We start from the raw sequence: 25,649 nt of genomic DNA, 5'->3' as shown, positions 1-25,649 counted from the left end.
GTGTGTGGTTTATTTTTCATATTTCTCCTGTGTGAGGTTCATAGCACTTCTTGAACCAAAGATATGATATCTTCTATTAATTCTGGAAAATTTTTACTTCAAATATTTTCTTAAGCTTAAGCTTATTCTCTCTCTTTTCTCTCTAACAAATAATTATATTACATTTGTGGGATTTTTAACATCATGTCTTATATGTCTTTTATACTTGTTTCTGTATTTCCATTCTGTCTTCTCTCTGTCCTTCAGCTTGGATATTTTCTTCTGACTCATCTTCCATTTCACTAACCCTCTATTCAACTCTGTGCAACCTGTTGTTAAGCCTCTCTTTAAGCTCAGAGTTTCAATTATTGTGTTTTAGTTTGAAGATTTTCACATTTTTTATTATTACAGTTTCCCATAAAACAATTTATCCGCTGGAGTTTTCTATCACATTTTCTAATTATTGAATATATGAATCATGGTTATTTTAACTTCTGTTTCTTGTACCAGCAAGCAATATCTTTTAATTTTTAATTTTTGTAGGTACATAGTAGGTGTATATATTTATGGGGCACATGAGATGTCTTGATACAGGCATGCAGTGCATAACAATTACACCATGGAGAATGGGGTATTCATCCTCTGAAGCATTTATCCTTTGTGTTACAAATGATCCAATTAGTCTCTTTTAGTTATTTTAAATGTACAATTAAATTATTGACTATAGACACCTTGTCGTGCTATCAAATAGTAGGTCTTATTTATTTTTTCTAATTTTTTTGTAGCCATTAACCATTTACCCTCCTTCCCACACCCTCTCCCACTACCCTGCCCAGCCTCTGGTAACCATTCTTCTCTATGAATTCTATGTCCGTGAGTTCAATTGTTTCGATTTTTAGACCCTGCAAATAAGTGAGAGCGTGCAATGTTTTCTTTCTGTGCCTGGCTTATTGCATTTAATATGATGATCTCCAGTTCTATCCATGTTGTTGCAAATGACAGGATCTCACTCTTTTTTATGGCTGAATAGTACTCTATTGTGTATCTGTACCACATTTTCTTTAGCTATTCATCTGTTGATGGACACTTAGATTGCTTCCAAATGTTGCTATTGTGAACAGTGCTGCAACAAACGTGGGAATGCAGATCTCTCTTCAATATACTGATTTCCTTTCTTTTGGGTCTATATCCAGCAGTGGGATTGCTGGATCATATAGTAGCTCTATTTTTAGCTTTTTGAAGAACTCCAAACTGCTCTCCATAGTTGTTGTGCTAATTCACATTCTCACCGACAGTGTACAAGGGCTCCCTTTTCTCCACATCCTCTCCAGCATTTGTTATTGCCTGTCTTTTGGATATAAACCATTTTAACTAGGGTGAGAAGATATCTTATTGTAGTTTTGATTTGCATTTCTCTAATAATCAATGATGTTTAGATCCTTTTCATGTGCCTGTTTGCCATTTGTATGTCTTGAGAAATGTCTATTCAAATCTTTTGCCCATTTTTTGATTGGATTATTATGTTTTTTTGCTATATATTTGTTTGAGTTCCTTATATATTCTGGTTATTAATCCCTTGTCAGATGGGTAGTTTGCCAATATTTTCTCCTATTCTATGGATTGTCTCTTCCCTTTGTTGATTGTATCCTTTTCTGTGCAGAAGCTTTTTAACTCGATGTGATTCCATTAGTCCATTTTTTGCTGTGGTTGCCTGTGCTTTTGGGGTATTACTTAAGAAGTTTTTGCCCAGGCCAATGCCCTGAGTATTTTTCTCAAAATTGTCTTGTAGTAGTTTCATAGTTTGAAGGCCTAGACTTAAGTTTTTCATCTATTTTGATTTGATTCTTGTATATGGCGAGAGAAAGGGGTCTGGTGTCCTTCTTCTGCATATGGATATCCAGTTTTCCCAACACTGTTTATTGAAGAGACTGTTCTTTTCACAGTGTATGTTTTTGGCACCTTTGTTGAAAATGAGTTCACTGTAGATGGTTTTGTTTTTTGGGTTCTCTTTTCTGTTCCATTCATCTGTGTGTCTATTTTTATGCTAGTACTGTGCTCTTCTTGTTACTATAACTGTATAGTATAATTTGAAGTCAGGTAATATGATTCCTCTCCAGTTTTGTTCTTTTTGCTTAGGATAGCTTTGACAAATTTGGGTCTTTTGGGTTCCACATAAAATTTAAGTTATTTGTTCTATTTCTGTGGTGAATGTTATTGGTATTTTGATAGAGATTGCATTGAATCTGTAAATTGCTTTGGGTAGTGCAGGCATTTTAGCAACATTGATTCTTCCAGTTCATGAACATGGAATATCTTTCCATTTTTTGGTGTCCTCTTCAATTTCTTGCAGCAATGTTTTATAGTTGAGATTATAGAAATCTTTCACTTCTTTAGTTAAGTTTATTCCTAGGTGTTTTATTGCAGCTATTGTACATGGGATTACTTTCTTGATATCTTTTTCGATTAACTGTTGGCATATAAAAATGCTGCTGATTTTTGTATGTTGCTTTTGTATCCTGCAACTTTACTAAATTCGTCTATCAGTTCTAATAGTTTTTTGGTGGCGTCATTATGTTTTTTAAATGTAAGATCATATCACCTGCAAACAAGGATATTTTGTCCTCTTTTTTCCCATTTGGATGCCCTTTATTTCTTTCTCTTGTCTGATTGTGCTAGCTAGGACTTTCAGTACTGTATTGAATAAGAGTGGTGAAAGTGGACATCCTTGTCATGTTCCAGATGTTACAGGAAAGGCTTTCAGTTTTTCCCCATTAAGTATGATACCAGCTGTAGGGTCTGGTTGTGTATGGCTTTTATTATGTTAAGGTATGTTTCTCCCATATCCAGTTTTTTGAAGGTTTTTATCATGAAGGGATGTCAAATTTTGTCAAATGCTTTTTCAGCACCAATTGAAATGATCATATGGTTCTTGTCCTTCATTCTGTTGATAAGATGAATCCCATTGATTGATTTATGTATGTTGAACCATCCTTGTGTCCGAGGGATAAATCCCACTAGGTCATGATGAATGACCTTTTTAATGTATTGTCAAATACAGTTTGCTAGCATTTTGTTGAGGATTTTTGTGTGCATCAGAAATATTGGCCTGTAGATTTCTTTTGTTGCTGTTGTTGTGTCTTTGTCTTGTTTTGGTATCAGCGTAATACTGGCCTTCTGGAATGAGTTTGAAAATATTCCCTCCTTCTCTATTTTTCGGAATAGTTTGAGTAGGATTGTTATTAGTTCTTCTTTAACCCTTTTCCCATTTTCCCTGATGATACTTGCCAGCAGCACTTGTGGCTGCAGCATTTACCCCAAGATAACTTTGCCATGAAATATCTCACTTTTACTATTATTTTCATATTGCCCTGGTATATCGACTTTGGAAACAAAAGACATCACCCTATTTATACCATTCTGTGTTTAGTAATGATGTTTTTTATTCACAAAATACAGTAATTCTTAATCGCTGAAATGTCATATCCTAGAAAATGTAGCATTCCTCTGTGTGACATTAACATTGTTCTCAAATACTTGGCTGAAGATTTACTTGATGAATCCAATTTTTCCTAAATAGATCATTTTGATGATTCTGATGTTAGTTCTGTTTAGAAATAACTCCAAAAACAGTTTTCATATTTTATTTTCATATTGAAAATCAGTCAGATTTGCTTCAGCCTCAAAGAGAGTATTTATGTAAAGTTAAATGAGTGTTGACAGTGAGCTGTGCTTCTTTTTTTTTTTTTTTTTTTCCTAAATGTTAAAGGGGTTAAATGTTTGGTAGAATTCAGCAGTGATACCATCAGGTCCCAGGCTTTTCTTTACTAGGAGACTTTCTATTACAGCTTCTATCTTATTACCTATTATCGGTCTCTTCACGTTTTAGTTTGATTCTTGGTTCATTCTTGGTATGTTGTATGTATCTAGGAATTTGTCATTTTTTTCTATATTTTCCAATGTATTGGCATATAGTAGCTCTTAGTAGCCACTAATGAGCCTTTGAATTTCTGCAGTATCAGTTGTAATGTTTCCTTTTTCATCCCTGATATTATTTATTTGAATCTTCTCACTTTTTCTCTTAGTCTGGCTAAAGGTTTATCAATTTTCTTTAACTTTTCAAAAAAACAACTTTCTGTTTCATTGGTCTTTTGTATTGTTTTCTATATTTCATCTGTTTCTACTCTGAACTTTATTTCTTTTATTTTACTAATTTTGAGTTTGATTGTTTCTGCTTTTCTAGTTCTTCAAAAAGCACCATTAGATTGTTTGAAATTTTTCTTCTTTTTTGATGTTGGCACTTATAGCTATAAACTTCCCTCTTAGTACCACTTTTGCTGTATCCCATATGTTTTGATATGTTGTGTTGCCGTTATCATTTACTTCAAGAAAAATTTCAATTTTCTTTCTGATTTCTTCATGGGTTATTCAGTAGCATATTGTTTAATTTCCATTCATCTGCATAGTTTCCAGAATTCCTCTTGTTATTTATTTCTAGTTTTATTTCATTGTTGTCAGAGAAGATGTTTGATATAATTTCAATTTTCTGAAATGTTTTAAGACTTGTTCTGTGACCTAACATATGGTCTGTCCTTGAGAATGATCCATGTGCTAAGGAAAGAATGTGTATTTTGTAGTTATTAGATGAAATGCTCTCTAAATATTTGTTAGATCCATTTGGTCTATAGTGCAGAGTAAATCCAATGTTTCTTTGTTGATTTTCTGCCTGAAGATCTGCCTAATGCTGAAAGTAGGGTGTTGAAGCCTCCAACTATTATTATATTAGTGTCTCTCTCTCTTTAGCTCTAATAATATTTGCTTTATATACCTGAGTGCTCCAGTGTTGGGTACATATATATTTAAAATTGTTGTATCCTCTTGCTGAATTGACCCTTTTATCATTATGTAGTGACTGTCTTTGTCTTTTCTTAAAGTTTTTCTCTTGAAATCTATTTTGTCTGATGTAAGTATGGCGACTCCTGCTCTTTGTTAGTTTGCATGGACATGAATATCTTTTTCCATCACTTTTATTTTCATTCTATGTGTGGCTTTATAGAGGAGTTTCTTGTAGCAATAGATCATTGGGTCTTGTTTTTCCATCCATTCAGCCACCTTATGTCTTTTGATTGGAGAGGTTAGTCCATTTACTTTCAATGTTATTATTCAGAAGTAAGAACTTACTCCTGCCATATTGTTATTTGTTTTCTGGTTCTTTTGTGATCTTACCTGTCTTTTTTCTTTGCTTAATGTCTTCCTTTTAGTGAAGGTGATTTTTCTCTGGTGATATGATTTAGTTTCTTACTTTTATTATTTGTGTATGTATTGTATGTTTTTTGGTTTGAGGTTATCTTGAGGCTTGCAAATACTATATTATAACCCATTATTTTAAGCTCATAACAACTTAACACTGTTTGTGTAACAAACAAATAAGCAAAAAGAAAACTAATAAAAACTCTGTGCTTTAACTCCGTCCCCGTTTTTTAACTTTTTGTTGTTTCTATTTATATCTTATTGTACTATGTCTTAAAAGTTGTTGTAGTTATTGATTTGTCAATTCATCATTTAGTGTTTCTACTTAGGATAAGAGTAGTTTACATGCCACAGTTACAGTGTTATAGTATTCTGTGTTTTTTGGTATATTTACTATTACCAAGTGAGTTTTGTACTTTCAGGTGATTACTTGTTGCTCATTAATGTCCTTTTCTTTCTGATTGAAATACTCCTTTTAGCATTTCTTATAGGCTAGGTCTGGTAATGATAAAAACCCTCAGCTTTTGTTTGTCTGGGAAAGGCTTTATTTCTCCATCATGTTTGAAGGATATTTTCACCAGATATACTATTCTAGGGTAAACGGATGTTTTTTGTTTTTGTTTTTGTTTTTTTTTACTTCAGTACTAATTTCTTGCCACTCTTTCCTGCACTGTAGGGTTTCTGCTGAAAAGCCAGATGTATTGGAGCTCCATTGTATGTTATTTGTTTCTTTCTTCTTGCTGCTTTTTGGATCCTTTCTTTATTCTTGATCTTTGGAAGTTTGATTATTAAATGCCTTGAGGTAGGCTTCTTTGGATTAAATTGCTTGGTCTCTAAGGTGCATGACAGAGTTGGTGTTCTATAGCCTTCTTGTACTCAGATATTGATGTCTTTCTCTAGGTTTGGGAAGTTCTCTGTTATTATACCTTTGAATAAACTTTCTACCCCCATCTCTTTCTCTACTTCTGCTTTAAGGGCAGTAGCCCTTTCGAGGCTATTTTTTAGATCTTATAGGTGTGTTTCATATTTTATAAATTATTTTTTCTTTTGTTTTCTCTGACTGTGTATGTTCAAATTGCCTGTCTTCAAGTTCACTAATTCTTTCTTCTTGATCAATTCTGCCATTAAAAGGCTTTGATACATTCTTTAGTATGCCTGTTTCATTTTTCAGCTCCAGGATTTCTGATTCATTCTTTTTTAATTATTTCAATCTCTTTCTTAAATTTCTTTGATAGAATTCTGAATTACTTCCCTGTGTTATCTTGAATTTCTTTGAGTTTCCTCAAAACAGCTATTTTGAATTCTCTGTCTGAAAGGCCAGATATCTCTTTTTCTCCAGGATTGGTTCTTGGTGCTTTATTTAGTTTACTTGATGAAGTCATGATTTCTGGGATTGTCTTGATACTTGTAGATGTTAATCTGTGTCTGGGCATTGAAGGGTTAGGTATTTATTGTAGTCTTCCATGTCTGGGCTTCTGTGTACCCATCCTTCTCGGGAAGGCTTTCTAGATATTTGAAGGTACTTGGGTGTTGTGATCTAAACTGTATCTGTTTTAGGGGGCATTCCAAACCTAGTAATGCTGTGGTCCTGCAGACTCATGTAGCTATTGTTTTGATGATTTTGGACAAAATCTGGGAGAATTGTCTGGATTACCAGGCAGAGACTCTCATTCTCTTCCCTTACTTTCTCCCAAACAGTCTTTCTCTGTTCTGAGCCACCTGGAACTGGGGGTAGAGTGACACAAGCACCCCTATGGCCACCACCACAGGGTGAGACCTGAAGTCAGCACAGTACTGGGTCTCACCCAAGGCCTGCTTTAACCGCTTCCTGGCTACTGCCTGTGTTCCCTCATGGCCCTGGGGCTTGGTCCATAAATGCTGTCCAGGGGTCAAATCCTGAAATCAAGGAACTCAAAAGCCCACTTATCTGTCACCTTAGGTACCAAACTGGTCTCTAAGGTGCATGACAGAGTCCTCTTTACTTTTCCCTCTGCTTTTCTCAAGCAGGAGTCTTGCCCCGTAACCACCACAGGCAGGAAAGTGCCAAGTCTCGCCTGAAGCCAATAAGTCTGAGTCTCACCCAAGGCCCTTGATGTAGTATCTAGGTATCGCTGCTGGTTATTCAGGGCCCAAAGTCTCTTTAGTTAGCAGGTGATGAATGTTGCCAGGACTGGGTCCTTCTCTTGAAGGTAACAGGTTCCCTTCTGGCCCAAGGGTGTGTCTAGGAATGTCATCCAGGAACTAGGGCTTGGAATGGGGGCCTCACAACTCTGAGGGCTGTCCTGTCCCTGTCCTGCTGTGTCTGAGCTTGTATCCAGGAAGCAAGACTATGTGCTTCCCACTCTACCCTCTCTACTCTTAAAGGGGAGGGAGAGATCTCTTTTGGACCATGAACTGTGCAGCCTGGGGTTAGGGGAGGGGTGATGCCAGCACTCCCTTAGCTGCCCTAGCTGGTGTCTCAATAGGTCACATGTCCTCCCCACTCAACCAAGTCCTCTGGCTTTGGGCCCAGTTCAGCATGGGAACTTGCCTAGGAGTTACAGTGCTTGTGTCCTAGATGGCCTTTTGAGTTTATTTAGAGCCCCATAACAGTTCAACCTGCAGTGACGAGCCTCTCAGGAACTCAAGTTCCGACCATTGGGATCAGTGGTTCCCTTCTGGCTACAGCTGGTTTAAATGCTCCTTCTGTAGGCAGGTGTCAGCTAAGTGTGGTCCAGTTTCCTTTCTGCTATAATAGGAAAACACACTGAGTTCAATGCCTCACAGTTGCCAGCTCTCCCTCTCCCCAAAGCACAAAAATGCTCTTTACACCACGCCATTTTGCCAGGAGATGGAGGAAGGGTGGCACTGGTGATTCAAGACTGTCCTACTTCTTCATTGTCCCCTTCAATGATGCAAAGCCAAAACCAGACCACATATTGTGAGTGCTCACCTGATTTTTGGTTCTTATAAAGGTGCTTTTTCGTGTATAGATAGTTGTTAAATTGGTGTTGTGGGGGGACAGAATTGGTGGAGTCTTCTCTTCTACCATCTAGCTCTGCCTCCCAGCAGCAATATGTTGATCCATGTGGGGCTGTTTCCATTGTCCATTTCTTCCTGGGAATTTTTTTTTTTTTTTGGCCAGATCATCTTGTTTCTTGGTATGCAGATTATTTATTTATACCAAGAATTGAAATGATCTGAGCACTATCTTTGTGAGTGTTAGTCTATTGCCAGTTCAACTGTACTTTTAGAGTTAAGCCCTTTGGTAGTATCAGCCAAAATCAAGAGATCTTCCTAGGTGATCCCTACAGACCCTGTCCCTATAATTTGCTCAGCTCTCAGCCTCTTGTCCACCACTTAGCTACACTGAATATTGGGGTCATTCCTTTGGCCTTGCCTTCTCTCTGAGATTTTTGGCCTCCCAAGTCCTTGTTACTTTGGTAGCTCTCTATTCCCTTCCAAAAGATGTCTTTTATTTTGTTAAACTTTGTAATTACTCTCAGTGAAAAAACTAGTCTGGAACAAGTTAGTCTATCATTACCAGAAAATTTAAATTACTATGGCTTAATGAAAATACAATATATTATGTTCTGGATGTATAGTCATTTACTATAATTTTCATAACTTGCCTACTTAAGTTGATTTACAACAGCCTACAAAATAGATACCTACTGTTATTTAGCCATAAAATATAAAGTTATGACAAGAGTGATAATGCTGACATAAAAGTAACTTTTAGATTTTATTTTGAAATGTCGGCTACATAAACAAATATTTGCTGGAAAATAAATGCTCTGCAATACAGCATGCTCTAATTTGCACATGTCAACTGACTTTTTTATAACAAACAGAAATTATTCTCTTAAAAATTAAGCACTTCATATCATAATTTCCAGGAGAGGAAAGCCATTCCAGCAACATGGACTGGCTTGCTGCCATTCCTGCAGCTGCCTCACCTTTCACTGTAACAGTGCTGAGAGCAGCAGGATACTTGGTTTTGGACACTTTGCCAATAGCAATACAGTGTTTGACAATAGTAATACAATATTTGCTCAGCTCTAACCTTTCTACATCCTCTTTCTTCTTCTGATATTGTAATAATGGTCACTAATATAGGAATCTGCAGCCACCAGAGATGTCCCCAAGCTTTTCATACTCTGTCCTCTTTTCCTAAACCACCCTTTCTCTTCCTCACTCATCCGTCAATGTTTAGATCAAGCATCTTTGTGAAAATTTGTCTGGCTCCATGTTCTCCAGAATGGAGTTAATCACATCCTCATCTAAGCTGGAACTATATTTTGAGTGTATTTCTATTATTACATGTATCCTATTTCCTGATAAATACATATATGCATTTGTTTTTTTACACCAAGATATGAGTACACTTTGCCTAGTACATGGTGCTTAGTAAACCAGGAAGAGAAGGAAGAAAGAAAATGAAACAACAAGAAAGAATAGAAGAAAGGAGGCAAGGAAGGAGGAAGGGAAAAAATAAAAAATATTATTACTTCTTTTTTCTTTTTTTGCTCAATAGGACCGTGATGAAATAACCAACTTGTGGTACGTTTAGATCCTAGAAATTATGGCCCAAGTTGGGAAAATGTCTGCTCTTTCCATAGTTAACAAACCAAATGGAAGAAATGCGTTTGACTTTTTTAAAAAAAAATTGTTTGGGACAGGTAGATTAGATGACCTTAAGTAAGTAGTTGACACCTGGAATAAGTAGAAAGAATTAACTGCCTCTGACCTAAGAGGGAAAGATGATCTCAATAAGGAGATTATGATCATGAATTGGAAGGCCTCTGAAGTCAGACAAGACTCCTGGAATCTGGGATTCACCCTTTGCTAGCTGTGTGACTTTGGGCAGCCTACCATCCACAGGCTTCTATTTCTGCATTACATGAAGTGAGCATAAAAATACTTATCTTGTAGTTGTGTATGGTCTACATTGGATGAGATAACCACACCTAGCTCAATGCTAGGCACAGGTCATTTGGATGTTTAGATATTAGCTTCTTTTTCCATGCCTAGCAAGTACTGACTTAAATTATCTATCTGTCTATCTATCTATCTATCTATCTATCTATCTATCTATCTATATTTTAGAACATGTGTATACGCAAATATATATATATTTTTATATATGTATAAAATATATAAATATTTAATAATTTTTATATTATAAAATATAATTTTATAATATTTTATAAAATATGATATAATTTTTAAAATTATAAAAAAATATAAGTGAAATTGGCCTGGGAGGTAAGTAGGAAATGAGTTGTGAAGGGGTTTGTACCAGCTCTCACATATTTTGATTTATAATTAGTCTGTTGGGATTTTCTTTGGGATAAGTCAACTCTCCATACAGTGAACATTCCAGGGAAAACTGGTAAAATACAGTTTCTCATCCATGTAATTTGAGGGCTGTAGATTATAGGCACCTCCACAAGATGACAGGAAGACTCGCTGAGGGCAAGGACCTTGTCCAATTTAATGTTAGGTCCTAAGTGTGGAACAGAGACTGGCACAGAGGTGGTCAGTGAGTTTCATTGGAAGAACAAATTCATGAAACCACACTCAAGACCCTGTCTGAGCCAAACTGCTGAATTTACATCAACAGCAAAGCCCAGAACTCCTTGTAGAATTTTGCTCTAATGTCATCTTTTTAAAACCTGCATAAACATCAAGCAGGAAACAAGTGGACTTCATTTTTCTTGACTTTCTTCACATTCCCATTTTCTCTCAATCTTAGGAAGCTTTTTCAGCTTTGTGACTAAGAGACAGCCAGCCTTTCAGCTGGGTGAGCTTTCCAGTTGCATGAGAAAGAGCTTCATCAGAAACCACCTACATTCTTGCCATTCGAAAAAATAGAAAAAAAGAAAGAGAAGAATATAGAAAGAATTGCTTCTCCTCTAAAAAAAACAGGTATTTTTGCTTTCTCTTATGCTGACTTTATTTTTGTGAGTTATTAACTGTATGCTTTAAATTTTGTCATTTTTGTGATTTATACAGTTCTAGATAAAATACTGTTTAAAATCACACAAAGAATAAAAGATGGTACACAAATACAATGAAAATTTAGAGATAGCTGTCCCATCTGAACTCAAAAGGAGAAACCCCACTGGGAGCTGACTACTACAAATAATTTAGTCAGCATTTGGCAGCCCCAGAAAATTACAAACCTGGAAGATAACAAACAATATTATGTGCATTGCATAGTAGAGCATCAGTCATGCTTGATATGAGAAAAAACCTTTTTAGTAAAAGGAATTAAAATTATGAAATAGAGTTGTGTACATAAATGGGAACTGTCTAAAAACTATTAAGTAAAAATGTGTTTTTCCTCTTTTGAAGCCCATTTGAAACTAACTTTGTAAACTTCATTTCGAGTTTACAATTAGGCAGGTATTTTATATTTTAAAGAGTCCTATTCACTTAAATTCCCAAGGCTGACAGAAAATTAAGGTACCTGTATTGTTTAGTAGAACATGGCAAAAATTTGGTTTCATATTTGTTTCAGGTGAGCTATCACATTCCAAAAAAGTCGGTGTCTGGTTTGGGAAGCTGATTCATGGAGACTGACGTCAACCTGGTTCTAGCCTCTGGGCCAAAAAGAATCATGAAAGAAGTGACTTCCTCAATGACCTGATGTGATGTCAGGCTTAATCTGCCACAATCAACTGGTGAACAGTCCTTGGATGGTTTCATAATGGTGCAGAAGAGACCTTGTCCACCTCCAGTAGCAGAAAAAAGTGACCAAGCAAACAGCCCGGTAACAGAGCCAGTCTACATTTTTTTTTTTTTTTTTTTTTTTTTTTTTTGGCAGTTGCAAGATTTAATAGAGTGAAAACAGAACTCCCATAGAATGGGAGGGGACCCAAAGAGGGTAGCCATTGCTGGCTCGAATACCTGGGTTTATATCCCGATCATTGTCCCTCCTGCTGTGCTCTCAGGCGATAGATGATTGGCTATTTCTTTACCTGCTGTTTTTGCCTAATTAGCATTTTAATGAACTCTCTTTAGTACCTGATTGGTCTGGTCGAGTGTGCGCTAAGTTGCAAGCCCCGTGTTTGAAGGTGGATGCGGTCACCTTCCCAGCTAAGCGTAGGGATTCTTAACCTGGGAAATCCAGCTAGTCCTGTCTCTCAGTTCCCCCTCTCAACAGGAAAACCCAAGTGCTGTTGGGGAGGTTGGCTGACAACCGCTCTGCTTAGTGCTGAATTGGGGCGTAGTAGGGGTCGTGCAGTTGAGATTTCCTCAGGTGGGGTTCCTTCGATGTCATCAACATCAGAGCATGGGCTATCAGGCTGGTCCAGGGGTCTGTGGTAGATCTTAGTCATGGATTGTATCTGGGGCTCCATTTGAAGAACTATTTGTGTTTTATAGCTTTGATTCTGGAAGAGACAAACTTAACAAGGAGGTTAAAGATACAGGGATTGAAATGTATGGCCTGCAGTGCAGGGGATTATTTCTTTGGCACACTTCACAGGCCCTGACTATCTGCTTGATAGTTTTGAAAAGGACTGGTCCAGTAAATAATAATTTGGCCATCTGATGGGTGTTATCAATGTCTAAGTGAAAGGTTTGGTGAAGGGTTTTAAGTAATTTCCATTGGTTAGCTGCTGGCAAAAGTATTTTTCCTTCTTCAGTGGCTAGCCATCCTGAGGGGAAGAAACTATGTCCTTGTGAGTTTCTCCCATTCTATTTCTCTTGCTGAGTACTGGGGCTTGGTTTCCAGAAGGGAATTACCCCATACTAGGGGTCCTTCTCTAAGCATTTCTAATGGAAGGTCCTGTCTTGTGGCTCTTTTGGCTTCAATATCTAATTGGCAGTTCCCTTCTATTTCCCTTTCCTTTCCTTTCTGATGACCCTGGCAGTGTAAGACTGCCACCTCTTTAGGTTTCTGTACAGCCAATAACAATCTCCTAATGGCTTCCTGATGTTTGATAGCTGTTCCCTCAGAAGTTAGGAATTCCCTTTCTCTCCATGTTGCTGCGTAGGCATGGAGGACTAGGTAAGCATACTTAGAGTCTCTATATATATTTACCCTTTTTCCTTCTCCTAATTCTAGTGCCCAAGTGAGGGCTATTAGTTCTGTCAGCTGAGCACTAGTTCCTGGAGTGAGGTGATTACTTTTAAGTATTTCATTATCACTGACCACTGCATACCCCACTTTCTGAAGTCCTTATTCTACAAAGGAACTTCCATCAGTATACAAGTTGAGATTGGGATCAGTCAAGGGAACCTCTGGAAGGTCCCCTTTGAGCGGCGTAGGTTTGAGCAATTACTTGTTGACAGTTGTGTTCTATCTTTTCTTCATTGTCTGGAAGAAATGTGAGTGGGTTACGAGTTGCACAAGTGTGCAGTCGCAGCACTGGCCCTTCAAGTAATAGAGCCTGATATTTAAGTAAACGGTTGTCTGACAGCCACAAATCTCCTTTAGCAGTGAGTATGCCATTCACATCATGAGATGTCCACACAGTAAGATCTCTTCCCTGTATTATTTTAACTGCTTCAGATACTAAGACTGCTACTGCCGCCACTACCCATAAACAATGAGGCCAACCCTTTGCCACTACATCAGTTTCCTTACTCAGGTATGCCACGGGTTGCAAGCTCATCCCTCAGACCTGTGTAAGGACTCCTAGAGCTATTCCTGTTTTTTCTGTGACACATAAAGACTAGGCCTTGGGCTTTTAGGTCCTTAACAATCTTTTGGAGTCCTTGTTGGGCCTCGGGTCTAAGGGGGTACTGCCTTTGGTAGGGAAAGGAGGCGGAATCCTTCAGTTTAACTTGAATAGGATGGGCATTCTTTGCTCGTCCATGTTGTCCTTCTGTTGCCTAGACTTCAGGATTAATTACTTCCTCAAGCAGGGGACAACAAACGAGTGTTCCTTCTCCTATGTTGAGGTGTCTAATGGCCCCTGCTTTTGCTAGAATGTTTCTCCCTAACAAGAGAGTGGGACTTTCAGGCATAATTAGAAAAGCATGTGAAAAGAGTAAAGTTCCCCAGTCACAACTTAATGACTGGGAGAAGTATCTAGTGACTGGCTGTCCTAGGACCCCTCAGATAGTGACAGATCTGGAGGACAGTTGTCCGGGACAGGAGAGTAAGACTGAGAAGGCCACGCCAGTGTCCAGGAGACAGTTAACCTCCTGGCCCTCAATGGTCAAGCATACCCGGGGCTCTGTGAGGGTGATGGCATGGGCTGGCGCTTGCCCCGGTACCCTCAGTCCTGCTGCTGGATCATCTGGTCAGTGGCTTCTGACTCAGAGGACCTTCGTCCCCTGGGGCAGTGGGCCTTCCAGTGATTCCCTTGACATAAGGGGCATGGAGGAGGGGGCAGCTTATTTCTATTTGGACAATCTTTTTTAAAGTGTCCTTGTAGACTGCAGTGGAACCAAGCCCTATTAGGCATTCGATTTGCCCAGCTTTTCCCTTTTCCAGAGCCTCCAAAGTCCACTTGCCTGAGGGCCGTGACTAAAGCGGTTTTTTAATCCCATTTGTCCCATTCCGCCTGCTCCTCCTGATCTCTATTATAAAAAACCGAGGTTGCCAAGTTCAATAGGGTTCCTAAGTTTTGCTCTAGGCCTAAGGCAGACTTTTGAAGTTTTTTCCTAATGTCTGCAGCTGACTGAGTGATAAACTTATCCTTTAAGATTAGTTGGCCTTCAATAGAGTCAGGTGACAGAGAGGTATGCTTCCTCAATGCCTCCCTTAGTCTCTCCAGAAAGGCGGTAGGATTTTCTTCCCTTCCCTGTGTCATAGTGGACATCATTGAATAATTCATAGGCTTCTTCCTAGTTTTCCTTAGTCCTTCTAGCACGCAAGTTAGCAAATGTCTGCGGCACCAATCTCCATGTTCTGATTCTGTGTCCCAATGAGGGTCTACATTGGGAACTGCCTGCTGGCCTGTGGGGAATCGTTCTCTTTCCTCTGTAGTCATCCTATCATTGACCTAACAGATACTGGAGATCGCCAAACTCTCGGGCTGCAGTTATGGCGGCACTTCTCTCATTTGGGGTTAGTGTCTGATCTAGCCAGTAACATTATATGTCTCCATATCAGATCAAAGGATTGTCCTAACCCTTGTAAAACATCAATATAGCCATCAGGGTTATCTGAGAATTTACCCAGGTCTATTTTAATTTGCTTCAAGTCTGAGAGAGAAAACAGTACATGCACTCTGGCTGGGCCGAATTCTTCTCCTCACACCGCTTGGAGGGGCATAATCGGGGAATGTCGGCACTCTTTGGTTCATTGTTTACCCCTTTGTCTCCTTTTGGATGTTTGGGTTGAAGGGGGGTCCTTTATTAGTTGGGGAAGGAGTCGGGGGGAAGCCGGGGTAGGGAGGTGGACTCTGAGGGCTTCCTGTAGGGCATAAATCACACTTTTTACATAATTGCAAGTTGTCTCTTAATGAAAAGAAAGTTTGTACATATGGCAGTTCACTCCATTTGCCTCCTTTTCTACAAAAGTGTCTAGCTGTAAGATGGTGTTATAATTTATACTTCCCTCAGGAGGCCAGGTTTCTCCTCCTTGAAGAGGATATCATGGCCTGGCGGTACTGCAGAAGAATATAAATCATTTCTTTCTTAGCGTCTGAGGGTCAAATTGGTCCCAGTTCTCCAGAATACATCTTAGGGGCATTTTTGCCTTGGGGGGAACATTTCCCATTGCTTTGGAGGTCCCATCTGGGTCACCAAATGTTACCGGGGGGGGGGGGTCCTTGCTCCCAAGCTCCCAAGATGGTGGAGGACTGCTTCCAAGATGGCGGTGGGCTGCTTCCAAGATGGTGGCAAGCCTTGTGTTCTCTGACCTGGGGTTCTTGGCCTCATAGATTCCAAGAAATCTTGGGCCATGCGGTGAGTATTATAGCTCTATTAGAAGCCATGGGTCACAGTGACTAGTGACTAGTTTTCAGCTCGATTAAGACAAACCCAGGCACTTAGCCATGTAGGAACAATGGCAAGTCTTTAGCCCGATCAGGAGTGGCAATGGGTGCCTCGCTGGATCAGGAGCACAGCGGACACCCTGCCGGATCCGGAGGGATGGAAGTCAGCGGGTCTGCGACAACAGCAAACAGCAGTGGTGGATGGTGAGTGAAAGCTCAGCTCAAGCCATAACAAACACAGACCAGAAGAGTGTGCAGTTGCGAAATTTAACAGAGTGAAAACAGAGCTCCCATACAAAGGGAGGGGACCCAAAGAGTGTAGCCCAAGCCAGTTTAAATTCTTAAAGGGATTCAGCATCTGCTGGGTTAGATCAGAGGCCATGGAAAACGGAAGCAGGAGAGAGACCAAGACTAGACCACTAGTCATTCACTAGACCAGGACTTCTTCTTAAGCATGGCTGAACATTAAAATAACCTGGAGAATTTTAAAGCATTCTGATACCTAGGTCCCAACCCCAGAAAATTTCAATAAATTGGTCTGGGGTGGAGCTTGAGAACAACAGTGTTTTAAAAGCTCTCCAATATGATTCTAATGGACACCTAGACTTGAGAAACACAGCACTAGAGGATCTTGAGGGCACGCTTATTCACCACTGCTCATCAAGCATGTGCTGTATAATACCCAGCTCATGGCACATGAGAAATCGTATTGGGTTGAACAAAGCATAGTAAAAACCAAACATTTCCTTCTAAAGTGGGATCTGCAATGTTGCTGCTTCAAGTCCTCCTTTTGTTTCTCCAAGCACCTTTTTTTTTTTTTTTTGGTCCACATGCATGTACACTTATTTAACTGGGTCCCATGGCAGTTAGCATACTAGTCACTCAGACCTAGACAAGTAGGACCCTGTACTTGGGAGTGCCTTTCTCAAAATTTCCCATCTTTTCTAGTGCCTGTGACCAACTGGGGATGGCAGTGCCTTCTGGGTGTGGCACTGGAGCCCAGGATAGAACCTCTATTTCTGCCCTCCTCAACACTCTACCCTGCATGGGGCACAACCAGGTGCCTCCAGGAGCTCAAGGACTCAAATGTACAGGGTCATCCCAGGGCCTTGGTTCCAGGAGGGTAGACTGGTTCCAGGAGCCTGGCCAGTGGACACTGGCAGAAGTGTTTCTCTCTTGAGATCATGGGAGAGTATGCCTACGGAATGGTGCTGATGTGCTAATTTTGAGTGACTCAAATTATTTAGATAAACAGGGTCCACACAACAAATATTTTCCCAGGCCTTGCATACTCTTAGAGTAACTCTGCCTCTAGAATATTCATTCTTAAGTTTCTTAGAGATGAAACTGTGGGCTGTCTTACACTGAAAAGATTACCACAGTAGTAAACCTTGTTTCTTGGGAAAGAATCCAAGAGGATTTATGGAGACAAGTCAGTTAAAGCAGTTGACCACATTTTCTAGAGGGACATTTTTATTTAGACAGGCATTTATGCCAGAATTTTTGTAAATGCATCATGAGAAAATTTCCAAATGCCTTAAAAAGACTAAAAAAAAGAGTAGAGACTGAAAGAGCTCTTTGCCACTCTTTTTCTCTCTGTCTTCTCAAAGCAAACCTAATAAAGTTTTAAAAATATTTTAAAGCAATGAGAGAGAAAATCATGACCTTCTGAAACTTAACTGCTAGCTATCTGATTAATCTTCCTGGGAAACTTATCTTTGTTAATAATGTTTATATTGGGCTAAGTGCTGAAATAAGATTTTGGATATATTTGGATTAAACAAAAATATATTATCAAATTAAGTTTTACCTGTTTCATCTTACTTTTTTTTTTTTTTTTTTTTTTTTTAAGATGGAGTCTCACTCTGTTGCCCAGGCTGGAGTGTGCAATGGTGCAATCTCGGCTCACTGCAACCTCCACCTCCCGGGTTCAAGCGATTCTCCTGCCTCAGCCTCCTGAGTAGCTGGGATTACAAGCATGCACCATCACACCCGGCTAATTTTTGTGTTTTTAGTAGAGATGGGGTTTCACCGTGTTGGCCAGGCTGGTCTCGAACTCCTGCCTCAGGTGATCCACCCGTCTTGGCCTCCCAAAGTGCTGGGATTACAAGCATGAACCACCGCACCCAGCCTTTATCTTAGTTTTTTAATGTGACTATATGAAAATGTAAAATTACATAGGTGATATATATTTGTGGTTCACATTCTATTTCTTTTGGACAGCACTGTGAGTAGTTAAAATTTCATGAACTATGAACGTAGACATGGAAGCTTCCTTAAAATTGGCTAGACATTTTAATTCAGCCAAACTGAAGAGGACAGCCATGGGCTGGAAATCTAGTGGAAGAGAATGGAGGCGAGAGGAGAGATCGCAAGGGTTAGAAAAGTGCTTACCTACCTGAAAGGGGAGGCTTTGGTACAGGACTTAAGAAATTGATGCATCCAAAGATGACAGGAGGATGATCTGAGTGCTTCACACACAGAAAAAGATGACGTATGCCCAACCTGAGATGTGCACTCACTGACTCGCCCTTGGGCCCAAGTGTGAGTTCCTCATTCTTAAATCTAACCCCCATAGACTTGATTGAAGCTAATTTCTAGGACACGGCACAAAACTCTAGACTGAATCTCAATCGAGGGGAGATAATGGTTCAAAATTAACCTGCTGGGAACTTAAGCCATAGTAATTTAGGCATTCAATGCACATGTGACCTTGATTTTTAGTCAGAAGCCTGTGAGATGCAGAGATTTTTTTTTATATTGATACAAGAAGGAAGTCTGTAGGGATGGATTGATACATCCAGGTGATTCACAATCCAGACAAGTCCTCAGGGATATTTTTAAAATTTTTTAAATGTATAATGTAAAATGATTATAAGAAGTAAAATATTTGTCACACTCTCCACTTAAAGTGCTTTTGTTCTTTCTGCCATTTGTCCTAACACCTTCCAGCTTCTGGGAGCTGCTGAAATGAGTGAGCAGGGTGATTGGTGAGAGTTTGGGAGTGGGGAGAGCAGTGAGCCGATGCTTGGAGTCTTGCCGAGATCTGACACAGTAGGTTAATTTTCCCCTCAATATGCAGGACCACACCTAATGATTCCTTACATCAAAACAGAATACAAAGTAGAGAAGATTTGACACACAGAAATTCCTACCATCCTCATGGCCCCCCAGCCCAGGATATTGAAACCAATGTTGAATTTGAAAAGCACATTTTCCCAAACTCCTTTTTTAAAAGCAGACATGATCTTAATGGCAGTGATAAAAATTATATTCAGTTATTTTTGTCTTCAATGCTGCCAAAGAGATGCTTGGGAAAAGCAAAGATTTTTAACATCTGGCTTGCCTGAATAGAATTCATACTTGAATGAAGAATGCTATGTTATGAAGGCTTCTCTTCCAATTCTTTTAGTTTCTGGATATCTTCATTAGTGGTAAATCTGGGGAGGATTACTCTGAGTGGCAAGATTGCAACATTTTTCCCAGGGATTTTTAGGGACCCTCTCAACTAAACAAATAGCAGTAAAGAAGAATCACATTTTAAAGTATCCTTCTAATGTAATCCATAAATATATACACCTGCTGTGTACCCATGAAAATTTAAAACAAAAAATTAAGTATCCTTCCAGAAGTTTTGTGGAAATGTGGGGTTTTATTTTCTAATATCAGAGATATTACTTGTTGATTCAGGCCAGTCATCTAGCCAGTTATAGCAACTTCTCAAAGCTATTTTAGGAAGGCATTTTTGCTTCTTGTTATCTTCCCACCAAAGATAAGTTCTGGAGAAGTTCATGAGCTATTAACTATGACAATAACTTAAGACCTCAATTTACATTTTTCTTCTTGCTACAAACTCATTCCTGGGTCACCAGAATAGACATAGATATGGATGTGTAGGCTCCACGAGGACCATGCCAGGCAGGATACAAACACACTGGAGTGTATCAGGAGAAGCGATTTGCCCTCCTCCTACCTGCCAAAGGTGGTGATTTAGAAGTGATTTAGGAGTAAGACTGGGGAGACTTCTTGAAGACATCTTGGGATGTTTGAGTCATTCTATTCCCACCCTCACTCCTTGAGAAAAGGGAGCATTTGCCATGGTTCCTCAGAGAAAGGATCCCTAGAGACAATCCCACAAAGCTCAAGGGTACATCTGAACATAGGGACTGGCCCCAGTTTCTCGTTTGGAGTGTGCCAAGTGGCATAACCCATTGGCACATGCCGAGTCCCAAGCAAAGGCCACCAGAGAGCTTTGGATATAGGCAGAGGGCCTCAGAAAGTGCGGCAGAACAAGTCAGGAGAGGGCACAAATCACCTCCAAGTTCTTCAAGGACCCAAGGTGCTTGTAACAGGGAGTCTAAGATTCTTGGGGCCCCAGAGGCCCCATAAGATGGCTGACTGGCTGGTTGAATTGCTAAGCAAATTTCCATTCCCTGGACACACAGGAAGCAAAGGGACTCAGTAGCAATATTAGTCTCAGGCTAAAGGGTACCCTGTCGTGGACCCCATGCTTGACAGGGTCCTGCATTTGCCAACAAATACATTGTGCTAAAGAACACGTATTGCTGCCATTCTGAGTCTGAGATCAGAACTCAGAGCTGGCACAGACCAATCTAAAACTGTAAATATTTGCTCTCCCAGCTGACATTATGCAGGCCCCAGGGAAATCTCCACTTGCATTAGATCCTGTACATTAAAGATGGTATATGCAAAACTCTGGAGGTGTGTGGGCTGTGCTGCTACAGAGGCTGCTTGGGAGTGTGAAGAGTATAGCAGTATTGTTCACATTATGCTTAAATATGTATATATGTAGGTCTAGTTATATGCATGAAGCATAGTTCCTCTTCTTTACGGAAATTTGATGGACATTAAATCCTAAAATTGCAAATAGATTTTTTATAAAATAGGCTTTTTAATTTTAATAAATCTTGAATATTTTAGATGAATCTTAATTATTTAGAAATGTAGGAAAAGTAAATTTATTTACATTTGTTTATGTTTGCTCCAATTTAAATTTTCTTAATGCATTCAAATTGCATATATTTTAATATCATTACATTTGATTTTTAATCCATTTGATCACTGCTGACACAAGAATACAAGTTATATATGAAAATATTAATTTTATCAACATAATTAGTGACTTTGCTAGAAAAGATGACCAAAAAATTTTGATTCTAGCAAGTGAGTACATACTAATTTCTGAATTATTACTCATCCAAACATTGCCAGCCCATGAAGAGAATGCCCAGGTACATGCAATACAAATTAAATTCAATAGTCTTTGATATTTTGCTAATTCTGGGCTTTACATATATTTTTCTAATTTGTCCTCATAAAGCTGTTTGTCAAGTGAGGATGATAGGACATACTTCATTTAGCAATTTGTTAGTTTGATTTATAATTCTTATAAATATAGACTTAGGGTATGGGGGCCTCCATTTGCCCCATGCCTTGTAAAGTTTGCATGGACATGAAGGAATCCCATTTGTAGAGGTTCACAGTAGACCACTATCCTGAGATTGGATGAAGCCAAAGTGAATGTCAGAATGCCATAGGCATCCAAGGATCACTGAGCCAGCAGGTGGTACCCATCGACCAGACTGGGTGATGACATTGGCAGCTGGAGTCAGCAGAGAGGTGACTGAAATCAGCTATTCCACTTCCATCTGCCCCACTGCCTGCACCAGTCAGCTCATTCTTCCTCATCTTCCCCCCTCCCTGCTGCCTTCACAAGAAGTCAAACATGAGATTCCTTCCCTGGAAATTCACCAAGAGTTGAATGCAGTTTGATTTATAATTGAATGCAGGGAGTGAAGGCAGTGTGAAGAGAGAATTTTGAAATGGATAATAATTGAAATGATAACACTTGAATTTGACTACAGATGTATTACATTAGACCAATGCTTAACAGATTGCACTATTTTCCTGCTATAGAACATGAATGGGAACTTACAAAAGAAAAATGAGCACCAAAAGGAAGTGTTTCATATTTGCTGATATTTGGATTATTCTAATGCATACCTTCTACTGGTAGCACCAGTAGAAGGACACTTTTTTAATTGGCGAAATCATCAAAGATAGAAGGATTGGGATTATTCATTTGTTGGCTCGATGCAGTGACTTGTAATTCTAGCTGCACGATAGAATAACTAAGAGCTTTAAAAATGTTTCAATTTCCAATTTTGCCCCATCCCAGATTAATTGAGTGTGAATCTCTCTGTGTACAGATTCTATATGTCTTAAAAGCAACCCAAGTGATTCTAATGAGCAAATGGCGTTGTAACCCACAGGAGATACCCACTTGGTCAATTCTTTGCCAGTTTTGTGTCTATGCTGTCAGATATTCACAGATTCACCAGTTAATGCTGCACTCTTTCTGCTTTCCCTAACTGTGTTGTCATGGTCCAAGACCCTGCCTCAGGCACCTTGCAAGAGCTTGTTTACTGAGGGGTATGGGACAGCCACATCAGTGACCTGGGGAAATTAGCCTGTGTCAAAGCCAATTAGTCACACTGTTTCCACTTTAATAAAAGAGATCAATTAAGAGGAGCGCTGCCCTGGAAAATTCCTGGGCCTGCCAGACCTAGGGTGTTATGTTGTTAAGCACCAAATTCATTCATTCACTCAACATATATTTAGTGCCAGCTATGTACTGGGCACTGGAAATAAAATGATACATAGAGATACAACAACAACTTTCAAAGAGCTCTCAGTTTTTTATCACCTTGGAAATCAATTTCTCACCTACCTGTTTTTTAAAAAATTGCCTTCTCTCTTGCATTGTTTCTGACATGGAATCTTGTTATCTTTATCTTTGCTCTTCTGTATATAGTGTGTGTTTTCTCTCAGACTGCTTTAAGACTTTAAAAGCCCCTGAATTTCAACCACTCTTTTCTAGACTTTGGAATTTGAGAGGTCATTAATCTTTTTAGTTAGAAGAGTTACCAGTTTTAATTGTACAAGGTAAAAAACAAAATGAAAGACTTTTTGACACACAAATAGTAGCAAATTGATCATCTCAGTATAAGGAATTGCAATTTAAATGAAATAAATTTAGCTTCATGAAAAACTATACAATTTTTTTCTCATTTTGCTGCTTCCTAACAAGCAATTGTCTAAAACTTTCCTTACTTCCTTTTTCCTTTCTCGTTTAAAACTGTCTTTCTTTTCTCTTTCTTTCTTTCTTTCTTTCTTTTTTTCTTTCTTTCTTTCTTCTTGCTTGCTCTTTTTCTTCCTTTTCTTTTTCTTTCTAGTGAACAGTACCTGTTATCATTCTCCAAATAAATATTCTATGATCAAATTACACTTCCAGCCAAGATGGAGAAAAAGATCAGATTTACCCTCTCACCTTAACCAATAAATTTTAAAAGTATATGAAACAATGGTTTTCATGACACTGGTTATCAGACATAAACAGTGATTCCTGAAAGACAGGAGATGAATGAGGTGAGTCCTGTGATTACCCCAGTTTAATGTTTTGAGAGACTCCAGTCTGCAGCAGAGGGAGGAAGAACCCAAGTGGAGCCCGGAAGACTCCCTGACTAGAAATAGAGCTAAAAGTTGGGAGTGAATAAAGTGACAAAAGTCACTAGAAAGTCTATCAGGCAAGATATCTGAAGATTTGTTGCTTTCTTTGAGTTTTCAGCTGAGCAATAATCAGCACATGCATAGAAGGAAACTGCCTGAGGCCTGGAACAGAATCACCTGGAAGGATAGAGGTAACAGTGTCTGGCATTCACACAGAGTCAGTATCGTGCTTGTACCCAGAAATCACACTGGGAAAACCTCATGATTGATAAGGCATTTGGTAGAATACTCAGAAAGATCTTGTCTTGGTAGTAGGGGATAATTAGCCCTGTAATATGAGGACTGCTCTGACCCCATTTAATAAATCATGAAACCAAAATCGGAAAGGATCAAACTATTTTCATACACCTTAACTGTGTCCCAGAACAAAGCTGATTTGGTTTGGCTGTATCCCCACCCAAATCTCATCTTGAATTGTAGTTCTCATAATCCCCACATGTCATGGGAGGGACCCAGTGGGAGGTAATTTAATCATGGGGGCAGTTACTCTCATGCTTTTCTCATGATTGTGAGTGAGCTCTATGGGATCTGATGGTTTTATGAGGGACTTTTCCCACTTTTACTTGGCACTTTTCCTGCTGCTGCCATGTGAAGAAGGATGTATTTGCTTCTCCTTCCATCATGACTGTAAGTTTCCTGAGGCATCCCCATCCCTGCAGAACTGTGACTCAGTTAAACCTCTTTCCTTTATAAATTACTCGGTCTTGGATATGTCTTTATTATCAGCATGAAAATGAACTAATACAAAAACACAAGAATATTTACAGAGATAAAAAGCTTGTAACAAGGTAAAATTCCCAGTCGCTTTGTGTTTATACTGAGTAATGGAATTGCTGGGTCAAATGGTATTTCTGGTTCTAGATCTCTAAGGAATCACCACACCGTCTTTCACAATGGTTGAACTAATTTCCATTCCCACCATCAATGTAAAAGCGTTCCTATTTCTCTGCAACCTTGCCAGCATCTGTTGTTTCTTGACTTTTTAATAATCACCATTCTGGGATGAGATGGTATCTCATTGTGGTTTTTATTTGCATTTCTCTAATAATCAGTGATGTTGAGCTTTTTGTCAAATGTTTGTTGGCTGCATGAATGTCTTCTTTTGAGAAGTGTCTCTTTATGTCCTTTGCCCATCAACAACAGACTGGATAAAGAAAACGTGGTACATATACACCATGGAATACTATACAGCCATAACAAAGAATGAGATCATGTCCTTTGCAGGGACCTAGATGAAGATAGAAGCCAGTATCCTCAGCAAACTAATGCAGGAACAGAAAACCAAACACCACATATTCTCACTTGTAAGTGGGAGCTGACCAGTGAGAACTCATGGACACAGGGAGGGGAACAATATACACTGGGGCCTGTTGGGAGTTGGGGTGAGAGGAGGGAGAACATTAGGAAAAACAGCTAATGCATGCTGGACTTAATACTTAGGTGATGGATTTATAGGTGCAGCAAACCACCACCATGGCACACATCTACCTATGTAACAAACCTGAACTCCAGAACTAAAAATAAAAATTAAAAGAAAAAAACAAAAACAAACAAGTAAAAATTCCCAATCGCTTACATCCAATTAAAAATTACCAGGCATGTGAATTATTACTAGAGATAAAGAAAAATATAACCTATAATAGGAAAAAAGCAATCAACCAAAATAAACTCAGTCTAGATAGGTGGTAGAAATAACAAACAGTGATTACATCTGTATTGCTTACAGGCAAAAAATTAAACAGAGACACAAAAGATGTTTTTTAAAAAACAAATAGAACATCAAGAGATGAGAACTACAGTTTCTGAGATGAAAAATTCACTGGATGGGATTCACAGCAGATTGAACATAGGAAAGGAAAAAAAGTAGTGAATTTTCAGACAGAGTAATAGACACTATCCAAAATGTAACATATAGAGAAAATAGGTGTTTATAAAAATGAACAAAACATCAGT

The 25,649-nt window shown here is 38.9% G+C and overlaps 1 long non-coding RNA gene across 10 annotated transcripts in view; it reads left to right on the top strand.

Annotated features, from left to right (window-relative positions):
• LOC103215140 (uncharacterized) overlaps positions 1 to 25,649 on the top strand; it is a 170,259-nt gene that overhangs the window by 71,981 nt on the left and 72,629 nt on the right. For 9 of the 10 annotated variants that reach the window (XR_012092800.1, XR_012092794.1, XR_012092793.1 and 6 more), the window contains 2 exons: positions 10,964 to 11,136; positions 11,732 to 11,983. This is a non-coding gene — a long non-coding RNA (uncharacterized lncRNA). Of the gene's footprint in view, positions 1 to 10,963; positions 11,137 to 11,731; positions 11,984 to 23,754; positions 24,394 to 25,649 lie in introns of those variants that run through there. The other variant, XR_012092798.1, reaches the window with a different exon arrangement.

This window comes from Chlorocebus sabaeus, chromosome 4 (genome assembly GCF_047675955.1).
Source record: "Chlorocebus sabaeus isolate Y175 chromosome 4, mChlSab1.0.hap1, whole genome shotgun sequence".
NCBI classification, from domain to species: Eukaryota; Metazoa; Chordata; class Mammalia; order Primates; family Cercopithecidae; genus Chlorocebus; species Chlorocebus sabaeus.
Note: the sequence above shows the minus strand (reverse complement) of the source record. Positions and strands in the feature narration are given on the sequence as shown.